At 40.6% G+C, this 11,759-nt stretch overlaps 2 non-coding genes across 2 annotated transcripts; one reads left to right on the forward strand and one right to left on the reverse strand.

Annotated features, from left to right (window-relative positions):
* Positions 1–988: 988 nt before the first annotated feature.
* On the reverse strand, positions 989–1,061 carry TRNAF-GAA (transfer RNA phenylalanine (anticodon GAA)). Its single transcript has one exon. It is a non-coding gene; the product is annotated as a tRNA-Phe (tRNA).
* Positions 1,062–9,884: 8,823 nt separating this feature from the next.
* Positions 9,885–9,988, forward strand: LOC143576415 (small nucleolar RNA R71). The gene has a single exon (XR_013142945.1). It is a non-coding gene; the product is annotated as a small nucleolar RNA R71 (small nucleolar RNA).
* Positions 9,989–11,759: the final 1,771 nt, after the last annotated feature.

The raw sequence follows: 11,759 nt of genomic DNA on the forward strand, positions 1-11,759 counted from the left end.
AGAGAATCGGTGTTTTACTACCAATCACAAGTTTCAGGTTGGGCATAGTATTCATACTGGAAATTATGATAAAGGATTCCTTTATCAACCGCCATCTACCTCAGAGATTCCTCCTGAAACATTTTTCAAATACAAAAGTTCAGTATCTTCCCAAGAATTAGTAAATTAGACAGGATTCCTTTGCACAGAATAAAAGTTGTGGCTCAATCTTCAGAAATTTTATCGGAAATCTGAAATACTTATACCTACAAAAAAATGCGGGAGAGATAAAAAAGATGCAGGGTAATTTGTCTGCTTGGCTAGTTAAGCATGCGCTAATTCATAGATCTTTGGGCTTTGATTACCAAGGAATAGAGACTTTACAAATAAAACCCGGGGATTGGCATTCCATTGTTGTCATTTTATATGTATATGGTTACAATTATCTCCATTCCCAATGCGCCTATGATGTAGCACCGGGCGGACTATTAGCTAGTGTGTATCATCTTACTAGAATAGAGTATGGCGTGGATCAACCAGAAGAGGTATGCATAAAAGTATTTGCCCCGAGGAGGGATCCTAGAATTCCGTCTGTTTTCTGGGTTTGGAAAAGTGTGGATTTTCAAGAACAGGAATCTTATGATATGTTGGGAATCTCTTATGATAATCATCCACGTTTGAAACGTATCTTAATGCCTGAAAGTTGGATAGGATGGCCTTTACGTAAGGATTATATTGCTCCCAATTTTTATGAAATACAAGACGCTCATTGAATGATAAAAAACAAATCTTCACTTCTACAATTCTATAGATTCAAGGTTCTATTCTAGATTAAACAAAGTAATTGAAGTCTCGTTTGTTTTATGGTTTGTATTTTTATTATGTATAGAATAAAAAAAATACAATAAAATGAGGGATTCATTGGGATTCTCAAAATTGGAAAAGACTTAATGAATATGTATTCATATCAATGAATTGGTAGAGTAGAGACTCATACAAATTAATCATGTGTCAGGAACCAGATTTGAACTGGTGACACGAGGATTTTCAGTTCTTTGCTCTACCAACTGAGCTATCCCGACTATTCCTGATGTATCATCCTCATTTTGATTTTACTAGAGAACGTGGGTCTATGTCAATTGAACGGGTATTACAAAGCCTCGTCCAGGTCCTATAATTTGTCAAAAGAACAACTTTGTAGGTTTCAATATGAATAAAAAGATCGATCGTGAATCATTCAAATGGGGATTCCTTGATCAAAGATGTTCATTTGTACATGTATCATATATGCCACATGTGACATGTGATACATTTCCGCTCGGATCCATTTGTATAAAGAGTCTTGAATGAGAAAGATAAGTACTTTTGAACCTCTAACGCAAAAAGTTGAAAAAGGATACAATAAAGAATTAGGGAGTCAAATTGGGGATAGAGGGACTTGAACCCTCATGATTTTTTAAATCGACGGATTTTCCTCTTACTATAAATTTCATTGTTGCCGGTATTGACATGTAGAACGGGACTCTATCTTTATTCTCGTCCGATTAATCAGTTCTTCAAAAGATCTATCAGATTATGCGTGAATGCTTTGATCAATGAATATTTGATTCTTTCTTCAATATGGAATCGATTCACATCAATTCTTCTATGTATACAGGTTTATCCTTCATCTTTTCTGAAGTTTCGATAGAAGGATTCCTCTACCAATGTAAGACAATCAACTCCATTCGTTAGAACAGCTTCCATCGAGTCTCTGCACCTATCCTTTTTTGATTTTCGCTTTATGAACCTTTTTTTTCGGAAAACGTGATTTGGCTCAGGATTGCCCATTTTTTAATTCCAGGGTTTCTCTGAATTTGAAAGTGATCACTTAGTAAGTTTCCATACCAAGGCTCAATCCAATTAAGTCCGTAGCGTCTACCAATTTCGCCATATCCCCCTTTTTGAGATGAAAATCTCATTGCGATCTCGTTCCCTTTTTTCTTTCTCAGAACCGTTTAATTCATTTGATTTAATTCATTAGATAGATGCTGATTCCTGTCTCAAAAAAGCTTTGTCTTTGATCTCTTGTCTATCTTCTTTCATCTTCTATAGGAGGCTCATATTCGATCCAATCAAAACGATTTTATCATTTCTGTATCCGCAATTCAATATAGGTGGATACATTAAGCACCAATATCAAATTCCAAACAAGGTAACCTATACTAACAACACGGCATCATGATGGGTGTTTTTCAAGATAATAACCATAGATTAGTAAGTTTGTCAAAACTACCTAATCTCATAATTAAAGGAAAGCTAGCATGAAAACAACAAACTAACCACCTAAAATCATGTAAAATAGACAAGCTCAAGAACACTAGTTAAACACATGAATCTTTTAAATTAGCAAAATATAAACTAAGGATTATGGCCTTAATCTCTAGCAAACATCAACCAACTCAAAGAATCATGTACCATACAATTTTCCAATATCAAGTGATAGGTTTCATGCTTGTTAAAATTCATAACCAAATTAATTTCCACTAGTCATTCCTAACTTAGTGATATGAACAAAGTATGCATATACAAGCTAAGTTCATAAACAAATACTTAACACATTGTTTTCCAACATATTATGGTCAAGCATCTATCAAACTAACAAGACTAGGAATTAAAACAAGCATTCAACCATTAAACTCAATTCAAGAACATATCATAAACTTGAAGGACACCAACTTGCCAAAATCATGCATAAATAAATATCACATAAGTAAAAGCTTCAAAATAATCTAAGTAACAAAAGTATTAGCCCATAAGGCTTGATACAACAAACAAAATCAAAGTAGTCTTACAAAGCATTGTTAAGAACAAGAAATTGCAAACGAAGATGAATGATGATTGCTACTTGAAAGGATGATCACACAAAGATGGAAGCCTTGAATTCTCTCTAGCAAACACACAATAAATTTCCAGCAAATTCAGAGAATTCCCCTAAGGCTCTCCACTTGAAATGCGAGTAGTGGAGGTGTATTTAAGCATTCTGGACGGCTGGCACGGGCCCATGCACGGGCATGCACGGTCGTGCATATAAGTGGAAAGTCAACACCCTGCTTTAGTCTGACCAAAATGTCAGATTTCTCTGTCATCGGCACGGGCCCGCACGGCCGTGTAGGTCATGCACGGGCATCCGCACGACCATGCACGGTCGTGCACTTTTGAATTCTTGCGGCACTGGCTTACATTGGAAAGATCTCCGGGAAGCACGGTCGTGCAAGGTCTTGCACGGTTGTGCGGGGTCGGCATATTGCTGAATTTGTCCACGAAACACCATCTTTTCTTGTTTTCTTTGTCGGGCGGGCGCCTAGACCTGCAAATTCACAAATAACTCAAATAAGTACCAAAAACAATGAATTTGCATGGAGTTTGGCTAAAATATGAGGAAAATTTGGTGTAATAAGATGTACACCTTGTGTTACATCAAACATCCCCGCACTTAAACTTTGCTTGTCCTCAAGCAAATAAAACAAACTCTACAATAGCAATAATAACCCGAAAGCAATAATCATTCAAATCTTTAATAGATCAAGCAAGCATTGTATATATGTCCAAACAAGCCTAATAAGAATTAAGACATAGTCTAGAGAACATCACAATTTGTCATCACATTCCCACCTTGCAAACCTCACAATGTTCACTCATACACTCGGCTATATTTAGTGATCATGCGTGTAATAGTGCATGTTGAGAACACTCGATGCCAAGACAATGACTAAGCACGGTATAGGCTTGTTCAAGGGTCAAATCAAACTGACACATACGTGGCATAAAACACGAGTACTTGAGGGTTGTAACTTGGCTTAGGGTTTGGGTGAGGAAATTTTTGGGAAAAGTGGCTAAACGGCTAGAAAATCCGGAACTAAGTTAGCTATAAAACAAAATCTAACTAACTAAACCAAATGGTTTTAACGGGCCGAGAGCTAACAAACCAAAAATTGCTCTTTGAAATCAAGTTTCACATAAAATATGATGAACTAACTTCATAAATTTCTCTTCTTTTCTACAAGTTTTTTTTTTACCAAACTAAAAACTTTACATACAAACTTGGAAGATAGCGTTGTGCTTTCCCAAGTGAACAAAATACAATATGAAAGAAATACAACAATAAACTAACTAATTTAGCCGAACCGGATTTCTAACCAAAAATGGGTGAAAATATAAAAGGCTATATAGCTAAGTGGCGATAAAAATAGGGTGAAATAGAAAAAACACGGGAAAAGGCCAAACATGGGCTACTAAGCGGATAATGTGTGTAATAAATATAAGTGGAAAAATGGCTATACAAAGGGTTTATCCTAAATTCCTCAATGGTTTATGCCATGTATATGTATATAGTTTTAAAATGCAATCCCAAAAACAAGTTCTACCTTACAATAATCACCCGGCTCACTCAATTGCCCGCAAAAACATGAGAAAAAAATCTGATGAGGCCAACTCACGGAAACGGGCGGAATGGGTAACTTTTGCAAGGTAAGAATGTGAATTTGTTTGTCATGCTTAAAGGTATGTCTTTTTAAAGATTTTCGGCTTGAATGTCTAAAAGATTTATGCTTTGACAAAACAATTAAAGTTGAATTAAAATTGCTTAGTGGTTATTATTTGCTACAAAAATTTTCTTAGGAGTTTTGCAAAAAATTTTACATTTGGACAAACAAAATTCATAAAATTCCCAAAATTCCCTCCCCACACTTGAATTGTGCAACGCCCTCGTTGCACAACAAAAAACTATAAAAGTAAATGCAAAAGAGAGAACAGAAAACTCCCCTGAAAAATCGCAAGGCTACCATACGAGAGACCCAGAAGGGTCAAGGAAGACCCGGCAACGCCAGCTGCTCAAATAAACATCCACAACATCCACCTGCAAGGATAAGGCGATACAAAACAAACCACACCAAACAACATAGTACACAAACACAATCCATACCATCAATCCCAATGACATCCATCATAAAACAAAGTCATCAAACAAGTCTACACAAATCAAACACACAAAAATCTACAAAGTCCTAAACATGCTAAATTTTTACGGAGTCGATAGCTAGACTCACATTCCCCACACTAGATCATGGGGTGGAGGTCAACAACCCTCCAAAACTGTCTCGACCGGCTCACCCAAATAGTGTTTCAAATGGTGACCGTTCACCTTGAAGATGCGTCCATCCTCATGGCCAATCTCAACGGTACCGTAGTCAAACACCTGTCTCACACTAAAGGGGCCGGACCATCGGGATTTCAACTTACCGGGGAATAAACGAAGGCGAGAATTATAAAGCAAAACACGATCGTCCACTTGGAATTGTTTTTGGTCCTTCAACCTGGCGTCATGAAGCTTTTTGATCCTCTCCTTGTAAATCCATGAATTCTCATAAGCTTGGCCTCTCAACTCCTCAAGCTCATGCAACTGACCCATCCTGTTTTTACCCGCGCATGCAAGATCAAGATTTGCACTTTTCAATGCCCAATATGCCTTATGCTCGAGTTCAACAGGGATATGACACACTTTCCCGTACACCAATTTAAACGGTGTTGTACCAATCGGTGTTTTGTAGGCGGTACGGAAAGCCCACAGTGCGTCATCCAATTTCTCGGACCAATCCTTACGGTTCTGACTAACCGTTTTCTCCAAGACCCTCTTGATGCCCCGATTCGTGACCTCAACCTGCCCACTCGTCTGCGGGTGACATGGTGTAGAGAAAAGATGATGGACACCATATCGGGACAATGCCTTTTCCAACTGAGCATTACGAAAATGTGTCCCTCGGTCACTAATCTATGCTTCGGGGGCACCAAAGCGGGAGAATAACTTCTTCAAGAATTTCACCACCGACCTAGCATCATTTGTAGGCAAGGCTTGCGCCTCAGCCCATTTCGAAACATAACAACGGCCACTAGGATGTAACGGTAGCTGAAAGAAGTCAGGAAAGGTCCCATGAAGTCGATGCCCCAGACATCAAAAACCTCGCAGACCTAAATCGGTCGCTGGGGCATCTCATCTCGTGTTGAGATGTTGCTCGCCCTCTGGTAAGCATCACAAGACTGCACCATATCATGAGCATCACGGAAGATGGTTGGCCAGAAGTAACCGGCATCAAAGACCTTCTTCGCCGTGGATGTGGCTCCATGGTGTCCTCCGGTCGGGCCTTCGTAGCAGTGTTTCAGGATCTTTCGAGCCTCATCACCATACACACACCTACACACGAGCTGATCGGCAGCAACACGAAACAAGTAAGGATTCTCCCAAAAATAATGCTTCACATCAGAACATAATTTCTTCTTTTTTTTGGTGAGTCAGACCCTTAACCACGATCCCACTAGCAAGAAAATTCGCAATGTTAGCAAACCAAGTGTGATCCTCATCCCGTGTCTCGATATGCATGAGGAACTCGTGGGGGAAATTGTCATTTATATGAACCCCCACTTGTTCTGACGAAGCTGAGCACTCAAGACGGGAGAGGTGGTCGGCCGCGACATTTTCAGCACCCTTTTTGTCACGAATCTCAATTTCAAACTCTTGCAGCAATATAATCCAACGAATAAGTCTTGGTTTCGCATCTTGTTTACTGAACAGATAACAAAGGGCTGCATGATCCGTGAACACAATGGTCTTAGAAAGGACAAGATAAGACCGAAATTTATCGAATGCGAAGACAACAGCAAGGAGCTCCTTTTTAGTGGTCGTGTAATGCTCATGCGCATCGTTCAGTGTCCTACTCGCATAATAAATCGGGTGAAAGTGCTTATCTCGCCTTTGACCTAAGACTGCCCTGACTGCAAAGTCACTAGCATCACACATCAACTCGAAAGGTAAGGACCAGTCGGGGGAAACCATGATAGGGGCATTCACCAATTTCTCCTTCAGAAGCTCGAATGCCCGAAGACATTCGGAGGAGAAAACAAACGGGGCATCTTTCTCAAGGAGTTTTGTCATCGGGCGGGCGATTTGGGAAAAGTCCTTTATGAATCGCCGATAAAATCCCGCGTGACCGAGAAAATTCCTAATAGATTTCACCGAATTGGGTGGCGGAAGCTTCGAAATGGTATCAATTTTGGCTCGATCAACCTTAAGCCCCGCCTGTGAAATCTTATGCCCTAGCACAATGCCCTCCTTCACCATGAAGTGGCGTTTCTCCTAATTAAGAACAAGGTTGGCCTCCTCACATCGGGCCAGCATTCTCTCCAAATTTCTCAAACAATGATCAAAAGAACTCCTGAAAACAGAAAAATCATCTATGAAAACCTCCAAGGAGTGCTCGATCATATTATGAAAAATCGCCACCATACATCTCTGAAAGGTGGCTGGGGCATTACACAGTCCAAAGGGCATCCGCTGATAGGCGAATGTCCCATAGGGACATGTGAATGTCGTCTTCTCTTGATCCTCAAGAGAGATGGGGATCTGAAAGTTTCCTGAGAAACCGTCAAGAAAGAAATAGTACATCTTTCCTGACAGTCGCTCCAACATCTGGTTAATGAAGGGGAGTGGAAAATGGTCTTTCCTCGTGGCATCATTGAGTTTGTGGTAGTCAGTGCAAACTCTCCATCCCGTGATTGTACGCGTAGGAATCAACTCATTCTTCTCATTCACAACAACCGTCATTTCGCCCTTTTTCGGGACGACCTACACCGGGCTCACCCATGGGGAATCAGAGATCGGATAAATCAATCCAGCATCGAGAAGCTTAATGACCTCTTTCTTCACAACGTCTTGGATATTAGGGTTGAGACGCCGTTGGTGCTGCACCACGGGTTTGTACTCCTCCTCCATAAAGTTCTTATGGGTACAAAAGGATGGACTAATCCCTTTTATATCCATGATCTTCCAGGCGATCGTGTGCTTATGCTTTTCAAAACTGCGAGCAACTTTACCTTCTCCTCGCTCGACAAACTAGCAGAAATGATAACAGGCAAGCGGGACCCATCCTCCAATAAGGCATACCCCAAATGGGACGAGAGTTCCTTTACCTTGATAGATGGTGGGTCCACGACAGAAGGTTTTGCCTTAGGCTTGGCAACGCGATCAACATCCTCAATCCTCTCTAAACACTCAGGAGGCTCGTGATCCACACCACAGACCAACTCCTCAAATAGAGGTCCACTAACCAAGTCAGAAATCCCTCCAACACACAACTGAGCATCCAAAGAGTCCTTCTCACATGTGTCCTGTATGTGCTCACAGACACAAGAATCGATGGTATCAATGTAGAGCACGTCATCATGATCGTGTGGGTGGCGCATGGATCTCCCAATATCAAAGGTCACCTCCTCGTCTCCAACTCTAAGAGTGAGTCTGCCGGTGCAGACATCAATGAGAGCTCTAGCAGTGGCTAGGAAAGGTCGACCTAGGATGAGTGGTACATTTTTATCCTCATCCATGCCCAAGATCACAAAGTCAACAGGAAACACAAATTTGTCGATTTTCACAAGCATATTCTCAACTATACCTCTCGGGTATTTCACCGAGCGGTCGCCGAGCGGAATGCTCATGCGAGTTGGCTTAGGCTCACCTAGGTCTAGCTTTGAAAAAACAGAATAAGGCATCAAGTTAATGCTAGCACCTAGGTCGGCTAAAGCGTTACTAATCGACAAACTACCGATCAAACATGGAATGGTAAAACTTCCCGGATCGGTCATTTTTTTGGGCAGTTTATTCTGAAGGACCGCTGAACACTCCTCATTCAAAGTCACACAAGAAAGCTCCTCTAATTTCTTCTTATTCAAGAGGACCTCTTTCAGAAACTTAGCATACTTAGGAATTTCTTTCAACGCATCGAGAAACCTAAGATTAATGTGAAGCTGCTTAAAAAGTTGTAGGAATTTCCCATACTGCTCTTCCATCTTCTGCTTCTTCAAACGGCCTGGGTATGGAATGGGAGGAACATAAGTCCTGACTAGCTCACTGGTTTGTGCGGTACTTTCTGGGGTTAACCTCGGGTGCACCTCACCAGGAGTCTCAGTCTCGATCTCATCGGCAATCGGTTTTGGTGTGGAAACCGATGCATCAACAGGAATGGTGGATCTACCACTCCTCAGGGTAATCGCCTTAGCCTCGGCATTCGGATTAATCTCAGTGTTACTCGGAAGGCTACCCTGTGGTCTAGCAGAGAGGAGCTGAGCAATCTGTCCAACCTGATTCTCGATGGTTTGAATGGACGCTTTCTGATCCTCAACTCGAGATCGTGTCTCTGGAGAGTCTCATCAATCTTCAGGTTCCTCTGTTCAGCCTGTTTGTTTGAGGTCTCAGTTTTAGCCAAAAGCTGAGTCAAAAGATTTTCAACACTAGACCCACCACTAGACTGACCACTACTGCTGGAACCCTGAAACTGAGGCTTTTGCTGGTAAGATTGGTTCTGTGGTTGATTCTGGTAATTTGGATTTCGGTCAAACCCCAGTGGCTTTTGATTTTGACTCTGATTTTGAGAGCCACAATTATCTTTCCAGCTGAAATTTGGGTGGTTTCTCCATCCTGGGTTATAGGAGTTGCTGTAGGCATTGTTTTGGCAACCTACAAAGTCAACATCCTCCACCACCATGGCCTGCTGGCACTGACTGGTCTGGTGTTCCCGTCACACACCCCACAACGAGAGCTAGATTTGGACAGATCGGATTGCATCTGGTCAAATCTTTTGGTCAAGGCTTCTAACTGAGCGGAAACAAGGGTATTAGAATCGACATGAAGAACGCCCTTAGTGGAAGGAATACTATGAGGTGGATTATATGCAAAACTCTTCTTAGCAGCTCGCTCCAAGACATCCAACGCCTCGTTGGGAGTACACCTACCGAAATCTCCTCCCGCAACCTGATCAACGGCCTGCTTCTGTGCTCTGGATAAATCATCAAAGAACGTACGACACTGAAGACCGCGACTCAAACCGTGATGAGGGCATTTTCTCAACAAGCCTTGAACCTCTCCCATGCAGCATGAAGTGACTCATCATCATCAACACGAAAACCAGCGATTTTTGCCTGGTATCTTGCAGTTTTATTGGGTGGGAAGTACTGAAAAAGAAACTGCTCAACCAATTGGTTCCAAGTGGTGATGGAACCGGAAGGGAGTGCCTCTAACCACTCCAAGGCAGCCCCGCGAAGTGAGAACGGAAAAAGTCGGAGTCTCACGGCATCGTCCGTACACCCTTGAATTTTGAATGTCATACATAATCGTAGGAAATGCACAACATGAGAATGAGGGTCCTCGTTCGAGAGGCCATGGAAAGAAACGGAATTTTCGACCATATGAATAATACTCGACTTGATCTCGAAACTCACGGTAATCTCGGGCTCCGTAACACCGCTGACATAGCCATCGAGGGACGGCGTGGCGAAGTTATCCATGCGACCTTGATTGTTCGGGTCCGCCATTTCTTCAATCTCGGGATTCGCGTCGTCCTCCACAACTTCGTTTTCAATGACCTCGGAAATCTCGCGTGCTCTCCTCCTCAAACCTTCTCGGAGATGTCGCTCGGGTTCGGAAAGGGGGGAAACAAGATCAGGACTGGGTGTGGTGGACATGCATCACCCGAAAGAAACGCAGAATGGAAACAAACAAGACAAGGAAAACTACCTTAAAATATAACTAATAAAATACAATAAAAACAAGATGAATAAAAATGAAATAGACTTAAATAACATAGAGCAAACATATCAACAAGGCAAATCAATTACTCGTATCATTTTCAAAAGTAAAACACCGTGTCCTCGGCAACGGCTCCAAAAACTTGACGTATGCGAATATATATATAAAATTTGAATAAAAGTTTCACACAAATCGGGTTTTAAAAATGGTTTTCACCAACAACCAAACCACACACGAAAGGCAAGTGTACCTATCGTTTGTAGAAAAGTATTGGTAAGAACCGAGTGTCAATCCATGGACACGACTAACTTTTGATACTAAATCTTCGTATTTAATTTAACCAAACAAACAATCCACCTAAATTTTCAAGTAACTAAGCTAGCATACAACAATGATAAAGCAAATAAAATACAACTAATAATCAATCCAAACAAAGCTACTTAGACTATGAATACACTTAAACTTAGTGACAAAATGACAATGATAATGGCAAACATCATGTATTAAGCATCAATATCAAATTCCAATCAAGGCAACCTAATACTAACAACACAACATCATGATGGGTGTTTTTCAAGATAATAACCATAGATTAGTAAGTTTGTCAAAACTGCCTAATCTCATAATTAAAGGAAAGCTAGCATGAAAACAACAAACTAACCTCCTAAAATCATGTAAAATAGACAAGCTCAAGAACACTAGTTAAACACATGAATCTTTTAAATTAGCAAAATATAAACTAAGGATTATGGCCTTAATCTCTAGCAAACATCAACCAACTCAAAGAATCATGTACCATACAATTTTCCAATATCAAGTGATAGGTTTCATGCTTGTTAAAATTCATAACCAAATTAATTTCCACTAGTCATTCCTAACTTAGTGATATGAACAAAGTATGCATATACAAGCTAAGTTCATAAACAAATACTTAACACATTGTTTTCCAACATATTATGGTCAAGAATCTATCAAACTAACAAGACTAGGAATTAAAACAAGCATTCAAATTAAAACAATCGGGATGCTCCCACTAGCTTTCTTATACACACAAGCTTCATCACCATTTTTGATGAATCCAAATTTCTTAACTTCTTCATCAAATCGGTGATTCCAACTTCTAGATGTTTGTTTCAATCCATAGATTGATTTCTTTAACTTGTATACTTTG

Source organism: Bidens hawaiensis, unplaced genomic scaffold (genome assembly GCF_021521415.1).
Source record: "Bidens hawaiensis isolate Kalapana, Puna unplaced genomic scaffold, B.hawaiensis_p1.1 tig00028110_1, whole genome shotgun sequence".
NCBI lineage: Eukaryota > Viridiplantae > Streptophyta > Magnoliopsida > Asterales > Asteraceae > Bidens > Bidens hawaiensis.